A 7,886-nucleotide genomic window follows, 5' to 3' on the forward strand; every position below is an offset into this window, starting at 1 on the left:
ATATATACATATATATACGTATGTGTGTATATGTTTGTGTGTCTGTGTTTGTCCCCCCAACATCGCTTGACAACCGATGCTGGTGTGTTTACGTCCCCGTAACTTACCGGTTAGGCAAAAGAGACCGATAGAATAAGTACTGGGCTTACAAAGAATAAGTCCTGGGGTCGATTTGCTCGACTAAAGGCGATGCTCCAGCATGCCCTCAGTCAAATGACTGAAACAAGTTAAAGAGTAAAAGAGAGTACAGTACTGTTTCTGCTTCGCGGATTTTCACTTATCGCGGGAGATTTTGGAACATAACACCCGCGATAATCGAGGGATTACTGTACTTCAATATTTCATAACTGTCAGTGCTCCACGTATCAATTATAAGCTGAAGGCTTTAGAAGAAACGACAGCTTTAAGAGTACTGCGTAATTCTTTTGTGGAAGCCGTCATTCGGCGTGGTGTAAAGCAAAGAATCAGTGCTGAAGAGTTCAAGTATTTAGGACTATTATGCCTTATCTGTACAACATACTTATGGAATTAGGCACTTTTGTGAAATACTTATTCGTTGAAAATACATCCATTTTCGGGTTATCAACGAGAGGATGGTGTCCTTTATCCATTAAATATTTATTGCAATTATAGGGAACAAAATATTTCATGTATAAAGACACCCTCCTCCCATAGATAACCTGAAAATGAATATATTTTGTGGCGTTACTTTCATTTCGTGAGATAAGACGTCCAGGATAACTTCTAACTTCACATCACAAAGTAGTTTATGGAATTCCTGCTTTTTTTTTTTTTTTTTTTGTAACAAAATCCCTTTTACATATAACTTTTTTCACTGAAAAAAATGTGATGCTATGAAACTCCATAATAATGGTACCTATATAAGTTACATTATAAGACCATCATGTGCGTGTGTATGTGTATATATTTATGCATGTGTGTATGTATGTATATATACATTATCGGGCGCACATACATAGCGTATGTGTTTGGTCATTTGCTGCAAGTGATATGAGAGAGATTTGCTTGCTATTCTGAGCATTTGATGTGTAATACATAAAAGCTTCTTTTCTGGCTCTAGGTTGCTTTTTAACGGATTGAGACTGGTGCGCTCTCGATAGTCTTCACTAACGATTCTCATCCCTTGGGTTGGTCACAGAGCGTTCCATAGTAATACCGGTCTTAGTCGGAGTACTTTAGAACGATCATATTCGTGCGACTGTCTGGAGATTGAGATTTACTGGGAAGTAGGTTCACTGAATGATTCTGGAGAAAACAGAAGACACAGAACTAACAGCTCAAAAATGAAGCAATTACAGATTAACACTGTCCGATGACATAGTTCTATATTTAAGAGATGAGGAATTATGTACATTATTTACATTTGATGGATATTTGTCCGCATCTTGTTTGTTGTTAACACATCGTTTCGGTTGATATACCCTCTAGCCTTCATCAGGTGTCTTGGGGAAATTTCAAACCTGGGTTCTCATTCCTAAGGTATTTTTCGATGTTGTTGTTGTTGTTGTTGTTGTTGTTGTTATTCAGGTCACTGCTTGGAATAGAAATTTCCCCAAGACACCTGAAGAAGGCTGGAGGATATATCAGCCGAAACGTTGTGTTAACAACAAACAAGATGCGGACAAATATCCGTCGAATGTAAATAATGTAAATAATGTTTAATGATATGTTCGAAATGTGACGGTTTTCTCAATAATATACGTACATACATAGAGAAGCACAACGCCTTAGTGGATAAGATGTTTTAATATCTATTTATTAATAAGGTGTCTCAATTGTCTTCTTGCGCTTCATTGTTTCTCTGTGCAGAACATTTCCAGCTACGTTACTTTTCAGCTTTCTGTTAGCGTTAACTAATTTCGAAAAACTCAGGCTCAGAACACAACTCACAAATTGTCAGCCGATCGTTCTATTCATTTCAATATCATGCGTAGGGAATTTGTTGTGTCTCATAAAAGTCTTTTCCTTTTCACTTTTATAAGTTCGGAAATAATACTTCTTATATAATCTTCCTTAAGTGAACAATATTGGGTCATTTTGAGTTCAATGTAAGTTTCAAATAAACAGAAGAAAAAAATCAATAGCCCGCTACCACTATGATTCTAAACAGTTTGAAGTATTTCGCAAATAATATCTATACAGACTTCATATTTCGTCTAGAATAATTTATCTATTTATATCAAATAATGCTAAATATATCTTTTCTTAAATATTTTGTCTAGTGTGTAGTATTATGTATTTTTATAGAATAACACTAGTTCTTTAAATATTCTATTAAGAAATTTCCTGTAGCCTTTGAGCTTTTTGTGGAACGTAGGCTATCAACATATATTTTTTACATCCTCTTGTCATTCTGATGGGCCCTAAAGCATCAACAAGTTTTTCTAAGTAATTCTGTCCCGTGTAGCATATACTTCTGAATTCTGTAGCACATACTTCCCAAGTCGTTGCACCCTGTGTATAACCTCATTCAGTTCATCCCCTCTCGCTTGTCTTGAATGTTATCGAGATATTCCTGCTGGCTTCTAGCAAAGCAAGGACATTTGCGCATTAGTAAGCACCATCTTCTTCGTGCCATGAGATGAGCAAGCTCTGCAGTTTCAATGTGATAGGTCTTGTCAGAGAGGACTCCATAAGTTTTTATTACAGAGTGACTCCCTCGTTTGAACAACATTCATGCATCTTGCATTCTCTTGAGGTTTCCATACTAAACTTATTCTGGGCTGCTAACCCAACGTACGACACATAACCTAGAACATCAGCTGTACGTTTAGTAGTATTTTACTGTGTGACACCTACAGAAAAGCAGTTGGTATCAATTACATATTTTCTGAAGTGAGCTATGCATCTACATATGACATATCTACTGTATGTTATTTTCTATCAATCTATATACAGAAATTTTAACTTCAATTCTTACTTAAATAAAGTTCATAAATGGCTAAACCCTTATGCCAACGGAAAATATCTCGTTTAGTATACACGATTCAAAGATACCGAAAGGTCTTTTACAATGGTAATATCTTGGAATTTGAAAAATACTAAAAGAAAAAAATCTTAAAAGGAAATATAATGAGGTGCAATATTTTCACATCATATTCACGCCGGAGGAAATCATAGTTCGGAACTAAGGAGGTAATGGGTGAACTTTAATCTAAACTTCTCACAGTAAAAATTCAATGCTAAGATTTCGTAGAAAGTAGATATATATTCATACCAAATTTATTGATGATAAAATGGAAACTGGAAATGTCTTCTGGGCATCAATTATAAATCTGTCGTCAGGTCACTAAATAAGCCAAGTAGTGCGCAAATACTCTAATATACTGATGATATCCAGCAGAGTTATTCAGGCAGCGAGCTGGCAGAAACGTTAGCCAGCCGGGCGAAATGCTTAACGGTATTTCGTCTGTCTTTACTTTCTGAGTTCAAATTCCGCTGAGGTCGATCTTACCTTTCATCTTTTCGGGGTCGATAAATCAAGTACCAGTTGCGTACTAGGGTCGATCTAATCGACTGGCCCCTTACCCCAAAATTTCGGGCCTTGTGCCTATAGTAGAAAAGGATATCCCGCTGAGTTATTAAGAAGGTTTGAAATAGTGATTAGTGACAATTTCTGACTCGTGTTTTCTTACCTCCTCACTCGCAACCAAATGGTGAACGTTCTGTGATCACTTGACTTGCTAGAAATAACAGCTAAAACTCTTTCAAGACACAGTATAATGGTTTAAAGAATGTAGAATACTCTGAACAATATAGTATTTGATATATAAAATGCCAGGAATATCACAGCTGGTATGCTTTTCATCACAACTGCTGCAAAACAACCGACCTGGAACAAACAACAAAAACATGAGCGCTCTCAAATTTTGAAACAATGCCAGCAAGTTTGGGGGAGGGCGTAAATCGAATGCATCGTCCGAATGTTCAGCTGGTATATTTTTTATCGACCCTGAAAGGATGAAAGGTGAAGTTGACCTTCGAATTTGAAGGCAGAACTTAAAGTGTCCAAAGAAATATGGTTGAGTATTTTGCCAGACGAGCTAACGATTCTATCAGATCGCCGACTGAGTAACAACAAAAGATGCTTTCAAATTTTGGCACAGTTTTTGACCGGATGGGGAAGTGGATTACATCGCCCCACCCCCACCACCACTACTTGACTTGTTTTAGTTTTATCCACCTCTAAATTATGAAATGCGAAGTCAGCCTCGGTGGAATTTGATCTCAGAACATAAATACAAACGAAATACCGCTATGCATTTTACCCAGCCAGCTAACGGTTCTCTCAGCTGACCGCCTTCCTAATAACAAGTAATATCGATTGTTATTTTATTGCTCTAAAACAGACAAAATAAATAATAAAATTTCTTATGTTGATTTTATAATTCTGATCACCTGTATCATAATACCTGTTTGCAGTAACTATATTCTAAAGGGGCCCTGTAACAACACAAGGGAAACTTTATTCCATGCGATAAGTATTAATAAAATATGTATGTCATTTGAATATATTTCTGCAACGTTTATCACATACATTATACGATATTGTGAATAATTTGAATAAATTCCAGGTGTTAGTTTTCTAAAACTGCCTGAGGATACACCGAAATTAATGTTTTGCATAAGTTCTTACACATTTCAGATGTGTGAAGCAAATACATTGCATGCATCAGTTGTTAATTTTCTTCCAAGCAATATTATCTACAACTCATCCGCACCGATAAAAATACCTCATGTATGTGCGTGTGTGCGTGTGCTTGTGCGCATGCGTGCGTGTATATGTAAGCATACATTCATGTACATATACATAAATATGTACATCATTTGTATATAGGTATGTATGTACGTGTACATCATATATATATATATATATATATATATATATATATATATATATATATATATATATATATATATATATATATATTTATGAGGACAAGTGTAGTCGACGCGTTTTGCAGTATATATTGTTCATTCGTTGCTTATTTTAAATATTTAAATTGAATTTGTCTTATCGAGACGCAGTTCCACGTCAACGTGATCATGAGATGAATTGGTATTTGTTTCTGCAATCTTCTTTTATATGTGTGTGTGTGTGCGCGCGCGTATGAGTGTGTGTGCACGTGTGTATAAATGTGTGTGTGTGTGTGTTTATGTGTATGTATGCGTGTGTATCATCATGCTGCATATCAAGTCGATCGAAACATGAAGAAAAGTAGCATAAAACAGAAATTCTCAAGGATTCTTTACTCGTAAGCCTTTCTAGTTTGCAAAATTTACCTTCTTGAACAAATCAAGATTAAATCTTTAAATATTTCTCACTCAAAACTACCTATACAATATCTACATGCATGCTGTCCATTTTATTACATCGACACTGTGATATGTGGATCTACCTGATTCCGAAATGTAACTGGACAGTTTAGCTTTCTGAATAAGAGAATTCGAATTTTTTGCGTAGAATGCGAGATCCAAAAGCATCCCAAAATAAAATTTCCAAATAATGCTCCGGCGTTTTCCGATTGCTGTTGAGTTAATAGAAGTGAACGCGCTGAGAATGATCGATTGACTAGATTTGTGCTATATCCCTCCCAAATATAGAAAGCAAGGAGTTTTATGGAGTGATCACATGAATAACATTAATGTTCCTAGTATTGAATGGTCTCATAAAACTACAATTTCAGAAATATCGAGATTCTGAACTGCACTGAGTGTGACCAAGTCATGTGTGGAGCTCAATTCGCCTTGCTAAGAATTAACTATCCTCGTGACATCTAGTTGGATCGGATACAAGCATGTGGATACCCAGCCGTTGGGATGTAAATCATTGCTTTATTCGTTTATTTTCATTTTGTTTTTGTATTTGGCTTCCATGATTCTTGATGAAAACTAATGTTGAAACAGATTTTGGTGTATCTCGGGGGCGTTATTATGCCAATACTAAATGTTCGCATATTTTGGAATGTGAGAAGGAAATGTTCATGTGGTTCCGAATGTTGTGTATCCTTACAGCTAAACCACTATGAAGTTTACGACTAACCAGCATACAATGGCCGTTGTCATTATGGTTGAGTGGAACAGCTTAACAATTGTTTTCACAGGGTTTATGGAGTTCATTCTGTGGTGCTCAAAAAGATGCTCACACGAAATAAAGTTCAGAATATACATTGTACTACTACCGCTGGGAGACATTTTGGAGCGTATTATCGTATCATCGCTGGAGTAAAAACAAGAATAAAACCCCAAACTCACATAACACGTTTAGATGAATTATTCAATTAATATTGACTCCATAACAAATGTAAATATCCATATATTCACAGTCTATCCACAATACGCAGAGAGGCTTAACAAATCTGCTTTGAAATTAGAGAAGCCGTAATGGTCCAAGTAATTTCAACCATATCAACACAATGAACATTTAGGGTAATAAAGAATGGGGGCCGGTTTAGATAAGTATTGCTTCAACTAAATGTCCATAGTAAGAAGAAAGTGTGTTGAGGGACTTATTTATATACAACCAAGTAATGGAATAAATTTTAATGCAGATACAAGGACTCGCGATTTGGGATTGGGCATAGACGATTACATCGTTTAGAGTCTTACCAAACTGTTTAACAAGTTAGTGGTATATTTATAAGTAAGTTAGTGCCTCTATATTTAATAAGTTAATGTTACTATTTTTAAAATTATCATATTTAAAAACATGTTGGTGCCATTGTAACAATCAAGTAAAATTTTCGACGTTGAATAACAACTTTGTCTTTCTATATCTAAAAAGACTTCAGTGTTATCATATCTAAAGATAAATTAGTGGTACACTATGTAAGTTAGTGTTAGAATATTCGCAGCCACTTACAAGTTAATTTCACGAGCACGTTGTTCCGTTGATCGGATCAACTTGAACCATTGTCGTCGTAACCGACGGAGTGCTACTTATATGTTAATGTTACTTCATTTAATAGTTCAGTTAGTGTTAGAGCATCTAATCACAATTTATTTTTACTATTTTTGGGGTATAAATTAGTGTTATTATATGTAATGATACGTTAGTGCTACCATTTTCAATGGATATTTGAGTTGCATTTATGTTATCAACTCCGAAGTAAATTCCTGCGAGATTTCAAGTGAGAACTTAAAGAGATAAAACTGAATCCTACTAGGAATTTTATCAATTGTTCTACAGATTCTGCTACTTTCAACTACAGAAGATAGCACCACTACCATTGGAGGCTTGGTCTGAGAAGCTATTTTTCATTTAATGGCCTCTCTCTCTATTTCACTGGTCCTTAACTCTAAAAGGCCGAAATCAAGTCGTGAACTTCAATGTCTACCTTGGTGAGCATTGAACTCGGAACGTCAAGCATCATTACCAAATGATACAAGATATTCTGCTTTGGTTTTCTATCAATTCTTCTGTCTTCTAACATAGATGTAGTAATACGAATGTGTGGGAGAATGTTCGATTTAATCACAGCCACTACTTGATTCATATATACACAGAGAAAATATGAATGCAAAAATATGAATGCAAAAAATGTCATAGACAGAGAAAATATGAATGCAAAACTACTACCTCAAGAGATTTTATCCCATGATTCCAGACTGTTTTTTTTTTTTAGTGATTTCACTCAACTTTGTTTAGTATGTTTAGCGTGAATCTTCTAAAATACAACTTTACATCTACTATTGCGAAATATTCAGATACGATCAGTCTACATATAATATTGATGTTAGTGAGATTTCATCTATTTTCATAAAAATGTTACAGAAGTCAAGCATTACTGTCACATACATCATTTTGTCAAGTTCTTTCTTATGAATTTATGTATGTGTAAATGCGAATATACATGCATATATAT

Source organism: Octopus bimaculoides, chromosome 1 (genome assembly GCF_001194135.2).
Source record: "Octopus bimaculoides isolate UCB-OBI-ISO-001 chromosome 1, ASM119413v2, whole genome shotgun sequence".
Lineage (NCBI taxonomy): Eukaryota > Metazoa > Mollusca > Cephalopoda > Octopoda > Octopodidae > Octopus > Octopus bimaculoides.